At 37.4% G+C, this 24,690-nt stretch overlaps 1 pseudogene; it reads right to left on the bottom strand.

Annotated features, from left to right (window-relative positions):
• Positions 1-18,888: 18,888 nt before the first annotated feature.
• On the bottom strand, positions 18,889-19,976 carry LOC140613488 (E2F-associated phosphoprotein pseudogene; annotated as a pseudogene).
• Between the last annotated feature and the right edge of the window lie 4,714 nt (positions 19,977-24,690).

Raw genomic sequence — 24,690 nt, 5'->3', positions numbered from 1 at the left:
ATAAATAAATAAATCTTAAAAAAAAGAACCTGACAATTATAGTATTATTCTCAACCATGAGTCTGACTCAGCCTGTATGTGTGAAGGGTCCACCTGTAAAACTGAGAGGTATTTGAAGTAACTTTCATGTGTAACTCAATTTTTGTTAATAAATAATAAAAGTGTCTTAATATGCAGCTCACATACTAGATTACTAAAACTCAGCCTCTACTGTAACCATAGCAATTGTTTTCAACTTAGACCGACAATAATATGAACTCCCTTATGCTTCCAGTGACTTTCATTTTTTTAAAACACTGACATTGTTTAAATTAATATTGCATGGGAATAATCAAAATCAGAGCAACTTTTACTTAGTTCTCTTGTTGTTTTTAGTACTCCATGAATAACTACCCCTTGTTCCCAGGGAGTACATTTGAACTTGACTTTCCTACCCCTCTACCTTTGGAATATCAGTGGTAGAGGACATATATTTATCTCATTTCTTTTAGTGTGTCTCTGGAATAATGAATCTATCAAATAATATCCTTAGCTTCAGCAGTGTTCTTTGAAGCTTTCCTGTCCCAAAATGGGTAACAGTGGGTCTGGAAGTTTCTGATTAATTCCCTGCAGTACAGGTGGCCATTTGAAAAAATTTGGACAACATGGTAATGTCCAGTTAGGAAAGCCCACTTGAAATTTATGATTTTTCAATCCATTGCTAACACAACCTCTCCTTTCCATCTTCAATTAAAATCTTAGTACTATTTCTTTTATTTTATTTATTTTAGAAAGAAAGAGCATGGGCAGGGGAAAGAGCAGAGGGGGAATGAGAAGGAGGGGGAAAGAAACTCAAGCAGACTCTGCAGAGTGCAGAGCCTCCACACGGCTCAATTTCACAACCCTGAGATCATGACTTGAGCCAAAACCAAGAGTCAGGCACTTAACTTATTGAGCCACCCAGGCACCCCAAAATTTTAGTACTTTTTTAATGCGGCTCTCATGGTCTTCACTGAGTCTTCAAGATTTTATAACCTGGATTTGAAAAAAAATGCCTATAGGCTGATGCAAATTCCTCCTTGGAGGTCATAGCCTCTAGTATTACAGACTTGCTTGTACAGAAAGAAGGGAAGGTCACCCACTTTAGAACAAACAAATGCTGCTTATTCATAGCTTGTTATAGCAAGGAAGTCAGCCACCATCGCTTTTGAGAGACTCAAATATGAACAGGGGAGTATAACAGTTTTATAGTAGAAAAAGTGAAGGCTTTAAGTATTCCCTAATTGGAATCATTGCCATGGGGAAGCTGGAGGGGGGCTAGCCAGAAGCCAGGCATCCAATGTGATTGATTGAAGGAGTCTATTTGGTTCTCTCTGGTTGATCCTTAGTTGAAAGAGGAAGCAAAGATTAGGGAAACTGGCAGTAAATTCTGACAATTTGGAGTCATTTAACCACTATGTAGAGTGTGGCTTAGCTTTCTTTCTTGTTGCAGCAGATTGTGAGTCAGAGTTCTGTTTTCCTATGTGGTCTGGCCATTTCCATTTGGACACTAATTTTACATTTGTCTTTGCCTTTCTCTACAACTAAAGAAACAAAAGCTATGAACGGAAATATTATTTAAGATTTATACAGATCCCTGGTTCTCAGTTGTTGTTTTCATTTATTTAGGATTTTTTTAAAATTATTTTTATTTTTTATTATTTTTTATCAAATTCTAGAAGTGAAGCACACATCCAGGGTGAAAAAGAGAGACGACATCTCTACTACCATGAAACTCACATTCTGTTCACAGAAATAGATTATATAGTGTCAAGTAGTTCAGTTTTTTAACCATACAACACTATGTATGTCTCAGATATATTCAGATTTTCTGTAATTTTCTTAGAAAAAAAGAAAATAATCATTTTGTTGACAGGATCTTAATTGTATAATATTAAAAGCAGCTGTGTGTCTATTCAATTAGAGCCTCATATTTGTCATCATTCTTCCCCAGAAGTGAATTAAACATTAACATCAGCTGCCGAGGAAATGTGCTCACATAGGCACTTCTATTCTTTACCTGTGGTGCTTTTTAAGTGTATCAAACAGAAACACTCAGGGAAATGAATTTGTTGCCTTGCCAGATCTTCTGGCATATAAGACTCATAAGATGCTGATGTCTTGGCTGTAAACTAAGCAGAATAAAAATGTCTCTAGATAGGTCTTTCACCCTGGAGATTTTTATGTACATATTTTTGATGAAGCCACATTGCCTTTATAGAATGCAGGTGAATGTGGAGTCAAAGATGTTTTTGTGGAGAAACTACTTTCTATTCCTACACATTATGAGAAAATCAAAGCATGGGTTGACTGAGCAGCTATGAATGCTTTTATATTATGTATGTGTGTGTGTGTATGTGTGTGTGTGTGTGTGTATAAATGAGGAAAAGCCATAAAAGCACATTTGCCAATGATGGGGAATGGTGCAATTTGCTAATTGGAGTAGTGGTTATTCAACTCAATGCAAGTTAGAATTATCTGATTCAGTATGTCCAGAGTGAGGTTCCCAAATCTGCTTTTCTAACATGTCAATAGGTGATCACGATGACGCTGGTCTGCACACCACACTTTGAGACCCATTGGAGTAGAACACCTGCTGGATCACATATTCCCCTCTGCTGTGGAAGACCCATTCTTCATAATTGGTGCCATAGCTGAAACTGGTTTAGGATTGAACCACATAGAGTGCAAGTCCACAGGTCTGTGTGGCACAGTGGATTAAGTGTCGACTTGGCTTCAGCTCAGGTCATGATCTCATGCTAGTGAGATTGAGCCCTACATTGACTCCATACTAAGCATAGAGTCTGCTTGAGATTCTCTTTCCCTCTGCCCTCCACCCAATGTGTGCGTGCGCTCTCTCTCTCTCTCTCAAATAAATAAATATATCTCTTACAAAGGATTAAGTGCAAGTCCTAAGGATGAGGTTAATTTATTTCCTCACATTGTGAGAGGAACAGGGTTTTGCCTTGTGTGGAGAATTAATTAAATTTGCAAAGTTAATATTTAGAACAAATGGGCTCTTGAGGAGAAAACCAAGACTGTTTTCTTACAAGTGAGAGATTTAATGCCATATTTATAGATGTGGAATTAATAAACACAGAGCTGTTGAGGTTTTAAATTTTAAATTAATTTTCATAAGCCTAATGGGTTCATTTTATAGTTTGAGTGAGTATATCTACATCCTCATAGCATTTAAACAAATAAAACTTTCCATTGTAAACATAACAAATGCAATTCCTAAAACAAATGCCTTTTACAAACTTTGTGGGTAAAAGATTAAAACAAACTCTTCACAGTTCAAGTGGTAATCTCAATGACCTGTTCCATATCTCAAAGACATTCATTCCATTACTTTAGAAACACTGAAAGAACTATAAACATGATTACAAATGTGGGGGTATGCTTTTTAACTCAAGTAAAACATTTGCCCAATCTAATTAATAGTCTTTATTCCTGGAGCCTCTGAGGTAACGGGTATGTAAATATTACCTAATTGTCTCTACCTACATTTTGACAGTATAAATTCCAAGCCTTTTATGAACAAATTTATTTTCTAAACTAAATACTATTATGACTTGTGATTTCTATTTTCTTGTAATTTAACCTAAAGATAAATCAGATAATTTGTAGATTTTTATGTTAATTTATAATTAAGTGTACAGTGAGTATAAAGGACAGATTAAATTTAATTTCTTCTCTTAGCCCGTTTAATTTTGTTGGTTTTATTCATGAAATTCTCAGTAAGAAGGATTTCCTGTTCTGAAACTCAAAATTTCCCCAACCTGAGGCTCACTTATTTTTGAAACCCAATGTATGATAAAGCCTTACGGGAAAAATTGAATGCAGGAGGAAAATGAACGCATTCCACCTCTCCTGTCACCTTCCTTTAAGTGCTGTGAATCAAGTGAAAAGTGCTTCTGTACTCACTGTACAAGATTCTGAGAAATTCAATCTCATCCATGCTATGTGTAGCCCTTCCATTTAACTACAGTGCCACAAATATATGAAGAAATTTTGTGTGGACTGAGCAAAAACAGAACAAGAAAATCTAAACATCCAACCATTGTGATTCCAACCTGGATATTCATTGGACCAATCCAAGCATCCTGTTTAGATTCTTGACAACTCACTACCTCGATATTAGGAGACCTGAACTTCTCTGGGTATTCACAGAAATGGTTCACAGTTTATTGTCAAGTACTGATATCACCCCCAACTCAGACATTTCTTACTATCATGGGAAGCTCCCTCCATACTGTATCAACTTTAGTCTGCCCACTTGGCAGGTAACAAATGTACATGTTAAATTATTTGGTTCTGAATCTAAGCTTGTTCATTTTCCAAAACAAAAAACTTCTCAGAGTCTTGCTTCATTGCTTTCTGGTTGAGTGGGGTTGGTGAGGAATGGGAGTGAGTGGTTGGATGAAAAATATAAAACTTGTTTTCCATTCTTCAATAGAAGTACAAAATAAGTATATAATAAATCAACAACTCATTTGCCACCGTGTGTGTGTATATGTGTGTGTGTGCATGTGTATTGTAGTCTAATGGAAGGGAATGAAGAGGAAAGAAAGAAAAGAAAGGAAGGAAGGAAAGAAGAACAATATGCATAGACTAATTAAGTTATTACATTTAGGGTTTCTTCCTTCCTTTTCCTAAAATAAATGTACTTTCCTATATCAAATCAAATACCTTTTGGATAGAAGAGCTTCCTTTGTGAAGGGATCTGAGTGAAATGTTCACTAATTGGGCAGTATTCTCACAATAGTTCTTAACTAGGGGCTTTTATTCCCTTAAATTCAAGTTCTGTCCTTTTTAACAAATACAAATAGATCTTAAGAAGTGGAACACCGCAGGAATTGGTGTTGGAAGACAAGTGTTTCCTCCATCTCAATACCGCATGTTCCGTAGTTCACAGTGACAACATCTTTACGATCTTATTTTGGAAAAGGCTGAATAGATAAAAGGAAAAGATGCTCACTTTGCTATTTGATATTTTTATTTTTTTTATTTTTTTTTATTTTTTTTTTGCTTGATTTTTCATTTTTATTTTTTTTTATTATTTTATTTAATTTATTTTTTATTGGTGTTCAATTTACTAACATACAGAATAACACCCAGTGCCCGTCACCCATTCACTCCCACCCCCCGCCCTCCTCCCCTTCTACCACCCCTAGTTCGTTTCCCAGAGTTAGCAGTCTTTACGTTCTGTCTCCCTTTCTGATATTTCCCACACATTTCTTCTCCCTTCCCTTATATTCCCTTTCACTATTATTTATATTCCCCAAATGAATGAGAACATATAATGTTTGTCCTTCTCCGACTGACTTACTTCACTCAGCATAATACCCTCCAGTTCCATCCACGTTGAAGCAAATGGTGGGTATTTGTCATTTCTAATAGCTGAGTAATATTCCATTGTATACATAAACCACATCTTCTTTATCCATTCATCTTTTGTTGGACACCGAGGCTCCTTCCACAGTTTGGCTATCGTGGCCATTGCTGCTATAAACATCGGGGTGCAGGTGTCCCGGCGTTTCATTGCATTTGTATCTTTGGGGTAAATCCCCAACAGTGCAATTGCTGGGTCGTAGGGCAGGTATATTTTTAACTGTTTGAGGAACCTCCACACAGTTTTCCAGAGTGGCTGCACCAGTTCACATTCCCACCAACAGTGTAAGAGGGTTCCCTTTTCTCCGCATCCTCTCCAACATTTGTTGTTTCCTGCCTTGTTAATTTTCCCCATTCTCACTGGTGTGAGGTGGTATCTCATTGTAGTTTTGATTTGTATTTCCCTGATGGCAAGTGATGCAGAACATTTTCTCATATGCATGTTGGCCATGTCTATGTCTTCCTCTGTGAGATTTCTGTTCATGTCTTTTGCCCATTTCATGATTGGATTGTTTGTTTCTTTGGTGTTGAGTTTAATAAGTTCTTTATAGATCTTGGAAACTAGCCCTTTATCTGATATGTCATTTGCAAATATCTTCTCCCATTCTGTAGGTTGTCTTTGAGTTTTGTTGACTGTATCCTTTGCTGTGCAAAAGCTTCTTATCTTGATGAAGTCCCAATAGTTCATTTTTGCTTTTGTTTCTTTTGCCTTCGTGGATGTATCTTGCAAGAAGTTACTGTGGCCGAGTTCAAAAAGGGTGTTGCCTGTGTTCTTCTCTAGGATTTTGATGGAATCTTGTCTCACATTTAGATCTTTCATCCATTTTGAGTTTATCTTTGTGTATGGTGAAAGAGAGTGGTCTACTTTCATTCTTCTGCATGTGGATGTCCAATTTTCCCAGCACCATTTATTGAAGAGACTGTCTTTCTTCCAATGGATAGTCTTTCCTCCTTTATCGAATATTAGTTGCCCATAAAGTTCAGGGTCCACTTCTGGATTCTCTATTCTGTTCCATTGATCTATGTGTCTGTTTTTGTGCCAGTACCACACTGTCTTGATGACCACAGCTTTGTAGTACAACCTGAAATCTGGCATTGTGATGCCCCCAGATATGGTTTTCTTTTTTAAAATTCCCCTGGCTATTCGGGGTCTTTTCTGATTCCACACAAATCTTAAAATAATTTGTTCTAACTCTCTGAAGAAAGTCCATGGTATTTTGATAGGGATTGCATTAAACGTGTATATTGCCCTGGGTAACATTGACATTTTCACAATATTAATTCTGCCAATCCATGAGCATGGAATGTTTTTCCATCTCTTTGTGTCTTCCTCAATTTCTTTCAGAAGTGTTCTATAGTTTTTTTTTTTTTTTTATTGGTGTTCAATTTACTAACATACAGAATAACACCCAGTGCCCGTCACCCATTCACTCCCACCCCCCGCCCTCCTCCCCTTCTACCACCCCTAGTTCGTTTCCCAGAGTTAGCAGTCTTTACGTTCTGTCTCCCTTTCTGATATTTCCCACACATTTCTTCTCCCTTCCCTTGTTTTCCCTTTCACTATTATTTATATTCCCCAAATGAATGAGAACATATAATGTTTGTCCTTCTCCGACTGACTTACTTCACTCAGCATAATACCCTCCAGTTCCATCCACGTTGAAGCAAATGGTGGGTATTTGTCATTTCTAATAGCTGAGTAATATTCCATTGTATACATAAACCACATCTTCTTTATCCATTCATCTTTCGTTGGACACCGAGGCTCCTTCCACAGTTTGGCTATCGTGGCCATTGCTGCTAGAAACATCGGGGTGCAGGTGTCCCGGCGTTTCATTGCATTTGTATCTTTGGGGTAAATCCCCAACAGTGCAATTGCTGGGTCGTAGGGCAGGTATATTTTTAACTGTTTGAGGAACCTCCACACAGTTTTCCAGAGTGGCTGCACCAGTTCACATTCCCACCAACAGTGTAGGAGGGTTCCCTTTTCTCCGCATCCTCTCCAACATTTGTTGTTTCCTGCCTTGTTAATTTTCCCCATTCTCACTGGTGTGAGGTGGTATCTCATTGTAGTTTTGATTTGTATTTCCCTGATGGCAAGTGATGCAGAGCATTTTCTCATATGCATGTTGGCCATGTCTATGTCTTCCTCTGTGAGATTTCTGTTCATGTCTTTTGCCCATTTCATGATTGGATTGTTTGTTTCTTTGGTGTTGAGTTTAATAAGTTCTTTATAGATCTTGGAAACTAGCCCTTTATCTGATATGTCATTTGCAAATATCTTCTCCCATTCTGTAGGTTGTCTTTGAGTTTTGTTGACTGTATCCTTTGCTGTGCAAAAGCTTCTTATCTTGATGAAGTCCCAATAGTTCATTTTTGCTTTTGTTTCTTTTGCCTTTGTGGATGTATCTTGCAAGAAGTTACTATGGCCGAGTTCAAAAAGGGTGTTGCCTGTGTTCTTCTCTAGGATTTTGATGGAATCTTGTCTCACATTTAGATCTTTCATCCATTTTGAGTTTATCTTTGTGTATGGTGAAAGGGAGTGGTCTAGTTTCATTCTTCTGCATGTGGATGTCCAATTTTCCCAGCACCATTTATTGAAGAGACTGTCTTTCTTCCAATGGATAGTCTTTCCTCCTTTATCGAATATTAGTTGCCCATAAAGTTCAGGGTCCACTTCTGGATTCTCTATTCTGTTCCACTGATCTATGTGTCTGTTTTTGTGCCAGTACCACACTGTCTTGATGACCACAGCTTTGTAGTAGAACCTGAAATCTGGCATTGTGATGCCCCCAGATATGGTTTTCTTTTTTAAAATTCCCCTGGCTATTCGGGGTCTTTTCTGATTCCACACAAATCTTAAAATAATTTGTTCTAACTCTCTGAAGAAAGTCCATGGTATTTTGATAGGGATTGCATTAAACGTGTATATTGCCCTGGGTAACATTGACATTTTCACAATATTAATTCTGCCAATCCATGAGCATGGAATATTTTTCCATCTCTTTGTGTCTTCCTCAATTTCTTTCAGAAGTGTTCTATAGTTTTGAGGGTATAGATCCTTTACATCTTTGGTGAGGTTTATTCCTAGGTATCTTATGCTTTTGGGTGCAATTGTAAATGGGATTGACTCCTTAATTTCTCTTTCTTCTGTCTCATTGTTAGTGTATAGAAATGCCACTGACTTCTGGGCATTGATTTTGTATCCTGCCACGCTACCGAAATGCTGTATGAGTTCTAGCAATCTTGGGGTGGAGACTTTTGGGTTTTCTATGTAGAGTATCATGTCATCGGCGAAGAGGGAGAGTTTGACTTCTTCTTTGCCAATTTGAATGCCTTTAATGTCTTTTTGTTGTCTGATTGCCGAGGCTAGGACTTCCAGTACTATGTTGAACAGCAGTGGTGAGAGTGGACATCCCTGTCTTGTTCCTGATCTTAGGGGAAAGGCTCCCAGTGCTTCCCCATTGAGAATGATATTTGCTGTGGGCTTTTTGTAGATGGCTTTTAAGATGTCGAGGAATGTTCCCTCTATCCCTACACTTTGAAGAGTTTTGATCAGGAATGGATGCTGTATTTTGTCAAATGCTTTCTCTGCATCCAATGAGAGGATCATATGGTTCTTGGTTTTTCTCTTGCTGATATGATGAATCACATTGATTGTTTTACGGGTGTTGAACCAGCCTTGTGTCCCAGGGATAAATCCTACTTGGTCATGGTGAATAATTTTCTTAATGTACTGTTGGATCCTATTGGCCAGTATCTTGTTGAGAATTTTTGCATCCATGTTCATCAGGGATATTGGTCTGTAATTCTCCTTTTTGGTGGGGTCTTTGTCTGGCTTTGGAATTAAGGTGATGCTGGCTTCATAGAACGATTTTGGAAGTACTCCATCTCTTTCTATCTTTCCAAACAGCTTTAGGAGAATAGGTATGATTTCTTCTTTAAACATTTGATAAAATTCCCCTGGGAAGCCATCTGGCCCTGGACTCTTGTGTCTTGGGAGGTTTTTGATGACTGCTTCAATTTCCTCCCTGGTTATTGGCCTGTTCAGGTTTTCTATTTCTTCCTGTTCCAGTTTTGGTAGTTTGTGGCTTTCCAGGAATGCGTCCATTTCTTCTAGATTGCCTAATTTATTGGCGTATAGCTGTTCATAATATGTTTTTAAAATCGTTTGCATTTCCTTGGTGTTGGTAGTGATCTCTCCTTTCTCATTCATGATTTTATTAATTTGAGTCTTCTCTCTCTTCTTTTTAATAAGGCTGGCTAATGGTTTATCTATCTTATTAATTCTTTCAAAGAACCAACTCCTGGTTCTGTTGATCTGTTCCACAGTTCTTCTGGTCTCGATTTCGTTGAGTTCTGCTCGAATCTTTATTAACTCCCTTCTTCTCTTGGGTGTAGGATCTATTTGCTGTTTTTTCTCTAGCTCCTTTATGTGTAAGGTTAGCTTTTGTATTTGAGTTCCTTCCAGTTTTTGAATGGATGCTTGTATTGCGATGTATTTCCCCCTTAGGACTGCTTTTGCTGCATCCCAAAGATTTTGAACGGTTGTATCTTCATTCTCATTAGTTTCCATGAATCTTTTTAATTCTTCCTTAATTTCCTGGTTGACCCTTTTATCTTTTAGCAGGATGGTCCTTAACCTCCACGTGTTTGAGGTCCTTCCAAACTTCTTGTTGTGATTTAGTTCTAATTTCAAGGCATTATGGTCCGAGAATATGCAGGGGACAATCCCAATCTTTTGGTATCGGTTCAGACCCGATTTGTGTCCCAATATGTGGTCTATTCTGGAGAAAGTTCCATGTGCGCTTGAGAAGAATGTGTATTCAGTTGAGTTTGGATGTAAAGTTCTGTAGATATCTGTGAAATCCATCTGGTCCAGTGTATCATTTAAAGCTCTCGTTTCTTTGGAGATGTTGTGCTTAGAAGACCTATCGAGTATAGAAAGAGCTAGATTGAAGTCACCAAGTATAAGTGTATTATTATCTAAGTATTTCTTCACTTTGGTTAATAATTGATTTATATATTTGGCAGCTCCCACATTCGGGGCATATATATTGAGGATTGTTAAGTCCTCTTGTTGAATAGATCCTTTAAGTATGATATAGTGTCCCTCTTCATCTCTCACTACAGTCTTTGGGGTAAATTTTAGTTTATCTGATATAAGGATGGCTACCCCTGCTTTCTTTTGAGGACCATTCGAATGGTAAATGGTTCTCCAACCTTTTATTTTCAGGCTGTAGGTGTCCTTCTGTCTAAAATGAGTCTCTTGTAGACAGCAAATAGATGGGTCCTGCTTTTTTATCCAGTCTGAAACCCTGCGCCTTTTGATGGGGTCATTAAGCCCGTTCACATTCAGAGTTACTATTGAGAGATATGAGTTTAGTGTCATCATGATATCTATTCAGTCTTTGTTTTTGTGGACTGTTCCACTGAACTTCTTCTTAAAGGGGAATTTTAAGAGGCCCCCTTAAAATTTCTTGCAGAGCTGGTTTGGAGGTCACATATTCTTTTAGTTGCTGCCTGTCTTGGAAGCTCTTTATCTCTCCTTCCATTTTGAATGAGAGCCTTGCTGGATAAAGTATTCTTGGTTGCATGTTCTTCTCATTTAGGACCCTGAATATATCCTGCCAGCCCTTTCTGGCCTGCCAGGTCTCTGTGGAGAGGTCTGCTGTTACCCTAATACTCCTCCCCATAAAAGTCAGGGATTTCTTGTCTCTTGCTGCTTTAAGGATCTTCTCCTTATCTTTGGAATTTGCAAGCTTCACAATTAAATGTCGAGGTGTTGAACGGTTTTTATTGATTTTAGGGGGGGATCTCTCTATTTCCTGGATCTGAATGCCTGTTTCCCTTCCCAGATTAGGAAAGTTTTCAGCTAGAATTTGTTCAAATACATATTCTGGCCCTCTGTCCCTTTCGGCGCCCTCGGGAACCCCAATTAAACGTAGGTTTTTCTTCCTCAGGCTGTCGTTTATTTCCCTTAATCTATCTTCATGGTCTTTTAATTGTTTGTCTCTTTTTTCCTCAGTTTCCCTCTTTGCTATCAACTTGTCTTCTATGTCACTCACTCGTTCTTCCACCTCGTTAACCCTTGTCGTTAGGACTTCTAGTTTGGATTGCATCTCATTCAATTGATTTTTAATTTCTGCCTGATTAGCTCTAAATTCTGCAGTCATGAAGTCTCTTGAGTCCTTTATACTTTTTTCTAGAGCCACCAGTAGCTGTATAATAGTGCTTCTGAATTGGCTTTCTGACATTGAATTGTAATCCAGATTTTGTAACTCTGTGGGAGAGAGGACTGTTTCTGATTCTTTCTTTTGACGTGAGGTTTTCCTTCTAGTCATTTTGCTCAGTGCAGAGTGGCCAAAAGCAAGTTGTATTGGGAAAAAGAGAAAAAGAGAGGAGAGAAAGAAGGAAAGAAAAGAGAAAGAGAAAAAAAAAGGGAAGAAAAAGAAAAAAAAAAACGAAAAAAAAAAAAGAAGAAAAAGAGAAAGAAAAAGAAAGGAGAAAAAAAAGGGGGTGGGGGAAGGAAACAAATCAAAAAGCAAAACAAAACAAAAACAAAAACAAAAACAAAAACAAACAAAAAAAGAACCACCGGGGAGTATCTTCTGATTCTGTGTACTTTAAGTCCCTTGGCTTCTCCTGGAAGTTGTCCGTCCAGCTGGTGTTCTGGGGGAGGGGCCTGTTGTGCTGATTTTCAGGTGTTAGCAGTTGGGGGAGCTGCTGTGCCCCTGCCTGGTGCAGGGCTCGGTGGGGGTTGTTTACCCCGTGAGGCCGCAGGAGGAACAGCCCCAGTGGCGGGGCAGCTCTGGAAACCTGGATTCAGCTCCGGCAGGAACTCCGTCTGCAGGGCCTGGAGGCTCCGGGGCGGGGCTGCTGATGTGCTCAGCTGGGGCAGGAGCGTCCTCGCTGTCCTGGGCCCTCCCGGCCTCTGCCTGTCCCGGGGGAGGCGGGATCCTGGGCTGTGTCCCGGCGCCCTGTGCTCCGGAGCCTGCGCTGGTGGATTCGCGCTCCCGGGCCGCGCAGCCCCCTCCGCGGAGCCGCCGCCCGAGCCCCTCCGAGCTGCTCCTGGAACCGCGCAGCCCCCTCCGCACGGAGCCTCTTCCTCTGCCCGAGCCCCTCCGAGCTGCTCCCGGGGCCGCGCAGCCCCCTCCGCGGAGCCGCCGCCCGAGCCCCTTCAGCTGCTCCGGGTCCCGCCGGGTCCCGCCGTGCGCGCTGCAGCCCTTAGGGAGCTCGGCGCACTCTCCTGGGCGCGCAGTTGCTGTTACTGTCCCCGGGAGCCCGAGGGCATCCCCGCCCTCCTGGGTCCTGCTCCAACTCCCTGCGAGCCCCTTTCCGCCCGGGAAGGTCGGTGCAGCTCCTGCTCCTCCGGGACGGGGCTCTCCTGTCCTGGGGACACTCGCCCCGGCCTCAGCCCGGCTCCTCGCGGGCCCCTCCCCCTTGGAGGCCTTTGTTCCTTTATGTCTTTTTCCCCGTCTTCCTACCTTGATAGAAGCGCGAACTCTTCTCACTGTAGCATTCCAGCTTGTCTCTCTTTAAATCTCAGGCCGAATTCATAGATTTTCAGGATAATTTGAAGGTTTTCTAGGTAGTTTGGTGGAGACAGGTGATTTGGAGACCCTACTCTTCCGCCATCTTGCTCCTCCCTCTGCTATTTGATATTTTTAAATGACCATTACGTCTTTTTTTTTAATTAAAGTATCTAGTACTAGGATATGTTCTTGTTCAGTGAAAATAGGAACGTTAACCCAAACAGACACTACGTCTATATACTGTTTTCTTGAGAAATTTTAATTAGAAATTTCACAAACTAGTGTCTAAAATTGAGGTGATCTTTGTGTATATACTGATATTGAGCATCTAATTATTTTTAAAAGCTTTACCTTGTAAGAATTTCTGCTTTCTGTGAAGTTATATGTAATTACAAAGAAAGCTAAGCACAATTCCTGGCACATTTCATAAATAAAGGTATTTTATGAATGATAAATAAATAACCCATGTTCAGTGGAACTGAACAATCTTCTGTATTCAAGACTAATGTTCTCACTTCATGGTACCTAGATATCACAGCCATTATAGATTATTCGAAATAATTTGTTTATCTTCTCTGATTGTGATTTCTCAAGGGTACAAGCTGCCTGTGTCTTCCTCACTAAGGTGTCAGCAGAACCAAGAGATAGCTGATGTTCAGTAACTACTGAATGAACGAACACTGGCTATTTCACTACTCAATGAATGAATGAATGAATAAAACGAATAAAAGAATGAAAAGGAGAATGCCAGGGGAAAAAAATTGAAAAGGTAACTAGAGACAAGATTACCATAAGTCTAATATGTCTTGCTTTATTTTTTTAAGATTTTATTTGAGAAAGAGACCATGAGCAGGAGGGAGGGGCAGAGGAAGAGGGAGCAGCAGACTCCCCAGTGAGCAGGGAGCCCTACACAGGCTCAATCCCAGCTCCCTGGGATCATGACCTGAGCCAAAGGCAGACGCTTCATCGACTGAGCCACCCAGGCCCCTAATATGTCTTGCTTTAAATAACTGTCTTTAGTGTTACTAGATAATTGGAAAAAAAAATATAGTTAAAAAAGAAAGTAGCCTCTTTTTTATCTTCAGTTGTATGATGAAGAGGTAGAGGGAGGAAAAGCAAAGATGAAAATCACAGAGCCAAGATACATACTTTATATTTACCTGACATACCTCTCTAAATGGCTTCTTTCATCTTACCACACTTTGCCAATGTAGACACTCCCATTCTTCCATGCTATCCCCAATTTTTGTCCCAGTGCCATTAACCCAGTCAATTATGGTATTTTTTTTAATTATGGTATTTATCTAGCTGAGAATTTCCAAGATTTATCATGTGACCCAGTTCCTTGTCAAAAAAAACATCTTTCCCGCAAGTCCTGGGTGTATACTTTTATCTTCTTTTGTGTTCATGCTTCATTTTTCTGACTCACTTATAAGCTTTTTAGCTTTAGAGAGTCAGTTCTGATGCTGAAGATTTCTAAAATTCTCCTTAATAAACAGTTGCACTGCTTCTTCAAGTGGGCCTGAACAAATAGTAAACTACAACAGAAAGTGGGCACCTGGGTGGCTCAGTGGTTGAACAATGGCCTTCAGCTCAGGTCATGATCTCAAGGTCCTGGGATCAAGCTCCACATCAGGCTTCCTGCCAAGCAGGGAACCTGCTCCTCCCTCTGCAACTCCCCCTGCCTTCCGTCCCCCTGCTTGTGCTAGCATGCTCTCTCTCAAAAAAATGAAATCTTTTTAAAAAGTTCTAACAAAATAAAAAAAAAAATACATAATGAAGAAACAGAGAAAAACTGTTGACAGTCATACTCCCAAGAGAATGGAGGTGTTGGAGATGAGATTAATTTACCCAGTCTTTCTAATTTATAACCCAGACATATTATTTCCTTGAAGAGGAATGATCAAAGGATAGAGAGAATCCAGAAGTGAATCCTGAGAAATTCCTTATCAAAACTAGAAGTATATAAAAGTGTTTTGTATAACCACCTATCTACATCCCCACATAGACTTAGCTATACTTTAGCTGTTCTCATCCAAATAATTATTTTAAAAATTTTTTTTTTTTTAATTTTATTTATTTATGATAGTCACAGAGAGAGAGAGGCAGAGACACAGGCAGAGGGAGAAGCAGGCTCCATGCACCGGGAGCCCGACGTGGGACTCGATCCCGGGTCTCCAGGATCGCGCCCTGGGCCAAAGGCAGGCGCCAAACCGCTGCGCCACCCAGGGATCCCAAAATAATTATTTTTAAATGGAATGTATTTAAATATAAATCCTGGGCTTACAATTTAACTTTGACCTTTTCCTTTTGCTTCAGTGTTGTAAATCTTTTTACTCAAAATTTCAACTTTCCTATCTAATGGCATTTTATGTTCAGAGAACTTTGATTTTTCTTTTCTACCCCTTAGCTTTTCCTCCCATGGCCTTTCTCAAATCTTTAAAGAGTAGGTCCACCACCAACCTTAAGTAAACTTCAAATCCTAGGAGATACACATAGATCCTCCTGTTCCTTTAATTTTATATTTCATTAGTCATTTAGTTCTTATGGTCCCACTTTCTATCAAAATTGTATGTTTCTTTTTGTTCCCATTTCCACTAGTCCGTTGTCTCTAAATCTTTATACTGTCACCCTATATATTTTGTGTATATCACAATCTAATCACAGCCTGAATTGTCCTATGCATTTATTGTTTTATTCCTTTTGATCTCCCCAACTAGAATTCCAGTACCTTTTGGGAGTGTCTTCTCTGACTTCTACATTGCTCTATCCCTAATACTTTGATCACCGGGTAAATACTCTATACAGTTAGTACATGACTATGAAAAGAAGTTATTTAATGTTTAATGTTGGATAAGTATATAAATATATTTGTTTCATTGAAAAAGGAAATAATTATATAGCAGAAGATTCCATATAAACATGAACAAGTTAGTAAATATTTTAGTAATAATTTTATACATTTTTCTCTGATAGTAGTCACTACTTTTCATTATCATTAAAAAGGGACAAATACATCTTCTTTGTAAGAATTCAAAATAAAACAAAATGTGAAACGTCTTTCTTCTATGTGCCTAATACCAAGAATTATTTTTAACTTCCTCCCCTCCATAGTAAAGCAACTCTACCTTTAAATCCCAAATAAAATTTTTGTAAATATGTTAGTTTCACCATACTAAAGATTCTGGGTCAGTATTTCCACATTTGGAGGTTTCCCTCATTCCACTAGGCATTTAATTTTTCTTCTCCAACTACACAATAGCATGTTACTATTCTGTCTCTAAACTTCATCAAATTTCTTTACTTATTTTCTTTCTTACAGACATCATTATATTATCTTAAAAAGACAATGTGGGGAGCTGATTAAGGGCAGGGAATCTGTAATCTCATTCGCCTAGTTTGAAAGATCCTGGTTTTGATATTCTTTAGCTATATTATCTTGGGTAAATTAATGTTTTCAAAATTTAATGCTAATTAAAAGAACCCACAAAACTATACATATCATAAAAATACCTACCAATTAATGGTTTTAGCCTTGATTCAAATAATATAAAAGAACCTACGTTGAATCTTCAGAGATTCTCAATAATTCACATTATTTTATTATTGTATTATAGTACTTTTTAATGTATCTATGTCTTGTATTATTTTGTTAAATCGTTTATGACAGAGACAAATTATGATTTATTATTTTATCTCTCCTTACCTATTTTGGATTTTAAAATTTTCAAGACAAATTGTAAATTAGGACAAAATATTTGAATATAAACATGTAATTATATCCATGCTAGTGTAGGATGCTTTAGAAGGAAAAAAATAACCTCGCTAGATCAAGATGAGGCGCACACACACATGTAGTTAGGATCTTAAATTTCAGGTATAAAAAATGCCTCAAAATGAGAATGATTATTCATTACATTATCTCTACAAATACATGCTCATAAAGGAGAAAAAAGATAGAACTACTAAATATCTGAACAGCATTTAATATTTGAAGAAACTGCAACATCATCTTTAACTAGCTTTTACTTTTTTATTTTGAAAATTAGCAAAATGTTAAGAGAAATGAGGTTGGAGAGGTTATAAATTTCTTTAAATACATGATGCTAACTGGGTCCTTGATATAACATTTATTTTTACTTTGAACTATTTTCTAGTCAAAAAGAAACTCTCATTAATAAAAACATGCATACAACTAATAGCTTAAAGCTGTAAATGTATTATGAGTTCATCTCACAGCTTTTCAAGTAGACCAAATGATAATTTCTATTTGTCATTTTGCTCCCACGTGTACATTATTTTTCTTCATATAATGTTTAATCTGATTGACTAGGCTAATATTAATCAGAAGATGACAAAAAGGAATAATGGCATTAATAACCAATATTTATTGGATATTCCAATTATATTTATATGCATATTATACATTGTTCCCCAAAATCTAATGAGGTAGCACTAATATTATACTAATTGTATAAGTAAATTTGGTGACTGGGGAAAATAAATAACTTTTTCAAGTATATAAACCCAGATTTGGAAAGTTATTGCTTGCTTAACCACATGTTTTTCCTACAAATGCTATTTAGTTCATTTGACTTAACAATTATAATGTTGAAAACTTGATCTGATTGTGAATATACACATTACTGAGTACAGTGTGTTTAAATCTACTACAAGGAGAATTCTACAAAAATTTCTACAAAAATTTCTTAGAATGCATCTTACATTCCATCTATCCATAATTGAGGAGATGAAATAAATATTTTCTGAGTCTAACCATCTGTTACAGTTAATATGTCAGCCTGACTGGGTTATGGGGTGCCCAGATATTTCACCAAACATTATTCTGGGTGTTTCTATGTGGATATTTTTGGATTAGATTCACATTTGAATCAGCAGATTGACTAAAGCATTGTCTTCCCTAATGTGGTTGGGCCTCATCCAATCGCTTGAAGACCTAAATAGAACAAAAAAGCTGAGTAAGAGGGAGCTCCTCTTGCCTGCCTGCGAGAGCTGGGAAGTTGGTTTTTGCTGGCTTTTGAACTCAAACTAAAACACAAGCTCTTCTCAGGTCTTGAGTCTGTAAACTTTCAGATTGGAGTTTTAACACCATTGGCTTGCCTATTTTCAGACTTTGAACTCAGACTTGAGGGAACTATACCATCAGCTTTCCTGAACTTCCAGCTTTCTGATTGCAGATCTTGGGGCTTCTCAGGCTCCTTTATTCCTTACAATAAAATCTCTCTATAGATACAGAGAGAAAGACAGAGATCGAGATATACAGACAACCTATTGGTTCTATTTCTTTCAAGAACCCTTATACACTAAGTGTTTCAAATGTGGAAAAATTTAATGTATTAACTAAGAATTGGGAAAATACAACCAATTATTTTATTATCTACAATGTGGGAGTAGACTCGATTTGTTGTCTAGCTTCTACTATTTTTAACTATGTTCTTGGAGGGTTAGATTCTGAGGTCAAAAGGATTTTATGAAACACAAATCAGCCTTAATATTAAATAATCTATCTAAAAAAATAAAAGTTTTAATTTTAGAGAATCACAAACTCAAAGAAAAAATTAAAAACTTGTTTCACTCCTTTTTTAAAGATTATTTAATTCTGATGTAATTGTGGTGAATCATTGTTATGAAATTTTCTATCAGACCTCTGCTTAGGTTGCTTCCAGCCCCACTTCACTGAAACCTAAGTTGTCAATGAATATGAGTAAAAGTAAAGGCAATATTCTCTTAAATATCAAGGCCTATTTCCATGAAGCACCTTCAGTTTTCTTCTAAAGAAGCATTTTTTTATCAAGATTTAACATTGTTTTTACATCACTTTTTCTTTTTTACCTTGACTGATTTATTTTATTTTTTTTAATTATAACTCCAGAACATTTTACTTCTAAAGAGCTTTAATACATGAAAAGGCCCATAGTTTCCAAATGCCCATCAAAGGGGAATGAATCATCAGTCCCATCAGAGTTGGGGAAAAAAAAAAGGGGGGGTTTGGAGGGATGAAGGCTGACAACCATTCTCTTTCAAAAAGATAAACATTGCGTCCTCAGATAACCGCTCAGAATGTTACTTGATATGAATAGGCAAGAGGAAAATAACTGTCCATAGGTGCCTTATATACTGTATTGGGCAATTAAACGCCAACTGAGCTATTCAAGAATGACTTGGTAAAAGGTTGAAAAAATGAAAGACTTCATCCTGGTCAAAGACGGCCACTCCAGTGGAACATTCGGTGCACATGACAGGGTGATACATTTCTTCCACTTGTGCCTCTGTCTGCAATGCAGCGTCTTCATGGTTATACCTCATCTTCTTATGGCCCCACCTTTTCTTCCTGTTCTCTGGGATTTTGTATCTTAGAACCTCCTCTTTGTTGACAGAACAATTCATCACAAACATTGTTCTATACTGAGTTTGTATGATTCATGCCTTTGGCAATCAAGACCTAATGTGGTCATGCAGGCAGGGCAATTCAAGACAGCATCACTATTTGGAACAGGTTGTTGTTGTGGATGTGGTCTCTGTATTCCAAAACCATGGTAGCCTCTTCTTTGTGCATCAACCCAGGCCTGATCTCTGTTATCATTTTCAGGATCATATAATAACTCATCATTTGTTAGAATCCGGTGTCGTCTTTTCTTTTTCTTCTTGGTTACCTGTGCTGTTTTGTCTTCATCTACAGAATCAGAATCAATATATATCATCATAATACTTTGTCAGAGCTGTTCCAACTCTTCCAGTTCCTGAGGAAGACCCTGTTTCCAGAGAGGATAACTTGTCCTCCATTGTTTTTAGGGCGGAATTTAATTCAGCTTCCATTTCTTTTTCAAATTCATCTTCACTAGATGATTCACTTTCTCCAGTAAGACATTCTCTGATGAGTTTTCTTTTTTGGTCAGGAGTTCCACGTAAAAGCACATCCACTTCATCTTCAGAACTGCTCAAAGCAGATTCCTTGTCGCTAGGCTCTTCCACTGTGTAGGGGTCATACTCATCCTGGAGCTAGTTCATGGTGACCTATACCCTCAGACGCCAACTACAAGCGTCCACACAGCACCTGTTTACTCCACAGGTACCCCTTGACTGCTTTAAAGTAGTAAGCTTCTTATGCTCAAAGCAACTAAGAAGTCTCATTTGGAAAGCCAAATTATAATTAAAATTAACTTTGCAAGTTCTCTTCAGACTCTCAAGATGGGAGATGGAGGAGAAAGAGTAAAAGGATTCTGCTTATAACTATTTACAGTTTAGGTCAGACAAATCATTAGAATCTAGAATGAAAATAATGGGAATGTACAATTAAGCTATAGTAGAAACTTTGAGAATTGCCAATGTTTATAAAGTGAAGGGACTATTTTAAAAGAGGAAACAGCAGGAGGTCAATAGTAATTACAAAAATAATAAAATCATTTCAAGAATAATGATAAAAAAGAGATGTTATTTGATAGGAAATTACACAATACCACATCAGTTACCATAAAACCCTCCACAAGCTAATAAGAGAATAAGAATATTTTATACACACACACATACACATATAGCCATTTATGTTGCTATATATGATTTAATCCTTCTTAATATCCTATTCTTTAACAAGCAAGACTTTAAGTTTTTTTAATCTCTAAAATGGAATGGTATATAGAACATATGATAAAATTTGGAAATGCAAATCAATTATGTGTTGGTAAAAATATACATTTTAATTTTTAAATTAGAAAGTAAATATAATTATTGTACCATAATCAATTAATAAAATATTATAGCATAAAACATGAAAATTCCAATTGATATCCCATCTCTGGACTGCTGTAATGTCACCCCACTCTTTGCACACACCCTTTCCAATATAAGCAATATTTAGTTTGGTATATATTCTTCTAGTCCTTTCTCTTTTCTTTTTTAAGATTTTAGTTATTTATTTAAGAGAGACAGAAACAGAGAGACAATGAGCAGGGAGAGGGACAAGAGGAGAGGGAGAAGCAGGCTCCCCAATGGGCAGGGAGCCCATCTTCCAAAACTTTTTCTATTATTTCCTATCCATATGATTTTTTTTTACATATCTAGAATCATATTTTGTATATATGAAAAATTGAAATTATACTTGTGTATTTAAATTCTGTAACTTTTCATGTACCTACTATATTTTTTATTTTTTATTATTTTTATTTTTTTGATTTTTTAAATTTATTCATTTATTTTTTTATGTACTTACTATATTTTGAAGTTCTTTATGTCAATGCATATAGGTCTATCTGATTCTCAAAGTGGGTTTCTTCATTAATTGATGCATCATTCTTAATGCACCATTATTTACTTATGCTTTCACTTTGTAAGGCTCATTTCATTATTTTCCAAATCTATCTTCACAAAACATCCCTCCCACCCACATCTAAGTAGTTCTACAAAGTTGAATTTCAAAAGAAAAACTGGTAAGTCAAAAGAGAAATTCCTTTTCAACCAACAAAAAGAAAGAGCTTACTATTTAGTTTTCGGTTAATTCATTTTTAGATAAGAAGTAGTAATGACACTGATGTCATTATAAAGCAATATGATGTTAGCCTTGAAGGGTGACATAACTGATTTACATTATGTCAGCCACATAGTATAGATACAGGATATCCATGAAGTGTCTGTAAGGGAGATACATGAACAGCATAACAAGCAAACATTTTATTTAAACCCTACAATTCTTTACCTCAAATCTCAAAACAGTCTAGTAGTCACTGGGATTACTTCCATTGGAGAACAAGGACATCTTTTTGCTTAGGAAAACAGTCTTGAGGGCAGGACTAAAACCAAGATTTGATTCTTTCTCCTAGGCCCATATCTTTTTTACAAACCAATGATCTCAAAAGAAAACAAGCCACGGCTACAGAAACATTTTTTTTGAAGGACGAGAACAAGGGTCTGCCTACTTTGGCCGGTTAGCTAAAACCAGACTTCTACCCGCTTTTATATGGCTTCTGAGCTAAGATTTTTTTCTTTTCTTTTTCAAAAGATGAATGTTTGAAATCAAATTAGGAGTACTAACTTTGAAGACCAGTTAAGCAAAATATTATTCCAAAGAACAAAAAATGTTCAATTCTCATTAGTGGACCTTTACAATAAAAACAAAAAATATGCAATTGTAAAAACTTTTAATCAATTACAAAAATTGTGGAAATTTCTTCTCTCTTTTTATGCAAGTACCTACATAATATCTCCAACTTTACTTCTTGGTTCACAAAGCCTATATTTATTTTGACCACATACAGAAAAAAAAAAAAAAAGTCACCTCTTAGAGTAAAACAAGGAGTCAAAATCATTTATTTCACTTATGTCCTTCAGATATCAAGCTACTCAGGTGACTGTTTCCTTATAATTCCAAAAATAGGAAGGGAGTAGATGGCTCCTTCAAAAGAAAGAGGCACTAGACTTTTCTTTTATCAACCCAAACTCAAGAGAAAAGAAAGACTCCAACTCCAGAGAAAGTGGCTTCCAAAGGAGAAAAACAAAACAAGTAGATGAGGAATCCTAAGAGAATCAGTCAAAGGGATTACACCATTTAAGATCTCTCCCTTCACCCCGATTGTCATACTTTACTACCATCACCCAATGACATATGCTGAGAGCCATTCTATCTTCAACTCCTATCTATCAGCTTCAGAGCAGCAACAAAAAGATGAAAGAGGCAGAGAGGAGCTTCTCTTAGCTACTAACACAGATTCATTAATGAGAAACCACAGAGTTGATCTAGCAACTACAACTTTGAGAACTTATAAGAAATAATTTAGAAGAATAATAGTTTATATGTAGATAAGCACCGAGTACATGTATAATCGCAAACAGAAAGATGGACAATCCAAATGTTTGAGAGTAGTAAAATGTTTGAATGGCAACTCAGATAGATGCCATTTAGCTATTCAATTTATAATTACGAGAGTATTCAAATGGAAAACATTTTTATGATATGATGCTAAGGAAAAAAAAGACAAAAAGATATTGCGAGTCAAATATTCCACATGTAAGGTGCAGTATAAAAGACAGTAATGAAAAAAAAAAACCCTTTTTATTTTAGAGAGGTAGATTTTGTTAAAGTAGGGATTTCAAAATTTCATTAATGTTACATTACAGCCTTTAAAATAACAAAAGCTGACAGCAGATGAATCATTAATTAAAACCTACATCTCTTAAGAAATCTGTAGATTCTCATTTTAAGTTTCTGAAATGGGGAACAGGAGAGTCACTACAAAACTGAAACGGCTAAGCAGCCAGAGGCCATCACAGGAAACAAAACAAACAAAAAAGCCTTCATGAGTGGCCTGCTGTTATCTGATTTATTTAAGAACAACTCAAAATATTTGACAGCTGACAGAGGTTTTAGTAAGGGTCTGTTGAAAGCGAAGTCATGGCTGTAAAACAGAAATTCTGAGAACACACTAAGATGAGCTCCAGTAAATGACAAATAGTGATGTTGAGAAGCAAATCTTTTGGAAGAGTTAATGGCCCGATGTGTAGTTGGAATGGAGAACAACAACACAACCACCACCACCCCCAGCGTAGCAGGGTTTTACCTTAATGTACTCTCCACCACGGCAAACAGTGAGTTGCAAGGTGATGCCTGGCACTTCTGGGGATGTGTGAGCTCACTAAAGAACGTGCTTAAATTGAGAATATGCCACTGGGCATCACAAAGATTTATCCGGATCTGTATTCTTATGCTTGATACTCTTAAGCACAGTAACAGTAGATGGCATCTGCTTACAAAGATATTTTTACCTTTTGTAAGTGCATTGGTTTCAGAAAGCCCAGGCCTGGGATATAGAAGGATTTCCTGATGAAAGTGCATTAAATGGTAAGATAGCTCTGCGAAGTGTTAAGCTGTGGCCTTATCTAGTCTGCCTGAGTCCCCATGAAAGCCCTGATGAGTGGTAGCACACAGAAACTGATTTTATCACTTAAAATCCTAGCCCATTTTGTTCTCTCTCATTTGTTTCATATATACGTGTGTGTACATATTCATACAATGCAACTTATCCATAAACATGTGTGCAAGAGAGAAATTTTAGACCAATTCCAAGGAGTCTGGAATCCACTGATCAATATCCATGGTGTCCCAGATACCATAAATTGGGCAAGAGATGTGTGTTAGAGGAGAGTAGGAGTAATTGTTATATACCACCTCCTTCCTAAAACTACGTAGATTAAAGGCCTCAAGTTCTAGAGAATGTGAGTTCCTTTAACTTCTTGTCCCTGTATCCCTGAGATGCAGATATTATCTAAAAACGAAAAACAGGGTGAGCATCTGAACTGTGACTCAGAGTTTCTCCCTTCCCTTCTCACCTTCAACTTCCCCATGTCCGTCCACCATGAATAGACCCTTAATATCAGGTGTTGTATTCTTCTTCTGGTGTGCATTCACAGTATCAGAACCTCTAATAATTCTGAGTTTCAACTCAGAGATGATTTACAAATTTCCCCAAAATTCTATCCATTAACAACAACTAATATTCTTGTGCCAACATCACAGTATCTTATGGTATAGGACATGGGGAGAGATGGAAAAGGGAATTTTTGTGAGCAATTCTGTTCAGTCATAGCTTATGTGTAAACTTCCATCTAAGACATAATTGTATATGTGTGGATAATGCTTGTTTCTTTAAGATTTTGGGTTTTTTTGTTTGTTTGTTGTTTGTCCATGAAAGACACACACACAGAGAGAGGAAGAGACACAGGCAGAGGGAGAAGC

This window comes from Canis lupus, chromosome 21 (assembly GCF_048164855.1).
Source record: "Canis lupus baileyi chromosome 21, mCanLup2.hap1, whole genome shotgun sequence".
In the NCBI taxonomy this organism is placed as follows: Eukaryota; Metazoa; Chordata; class Mammalia; order Carnivora; family Canidae; genus Canis; species Canis lupus.
The sequence above is the reverse complement of the archived record's forward strand: the minus strand, read 5'-3'. Positions and strand labels throughout refer to the sequence as shown.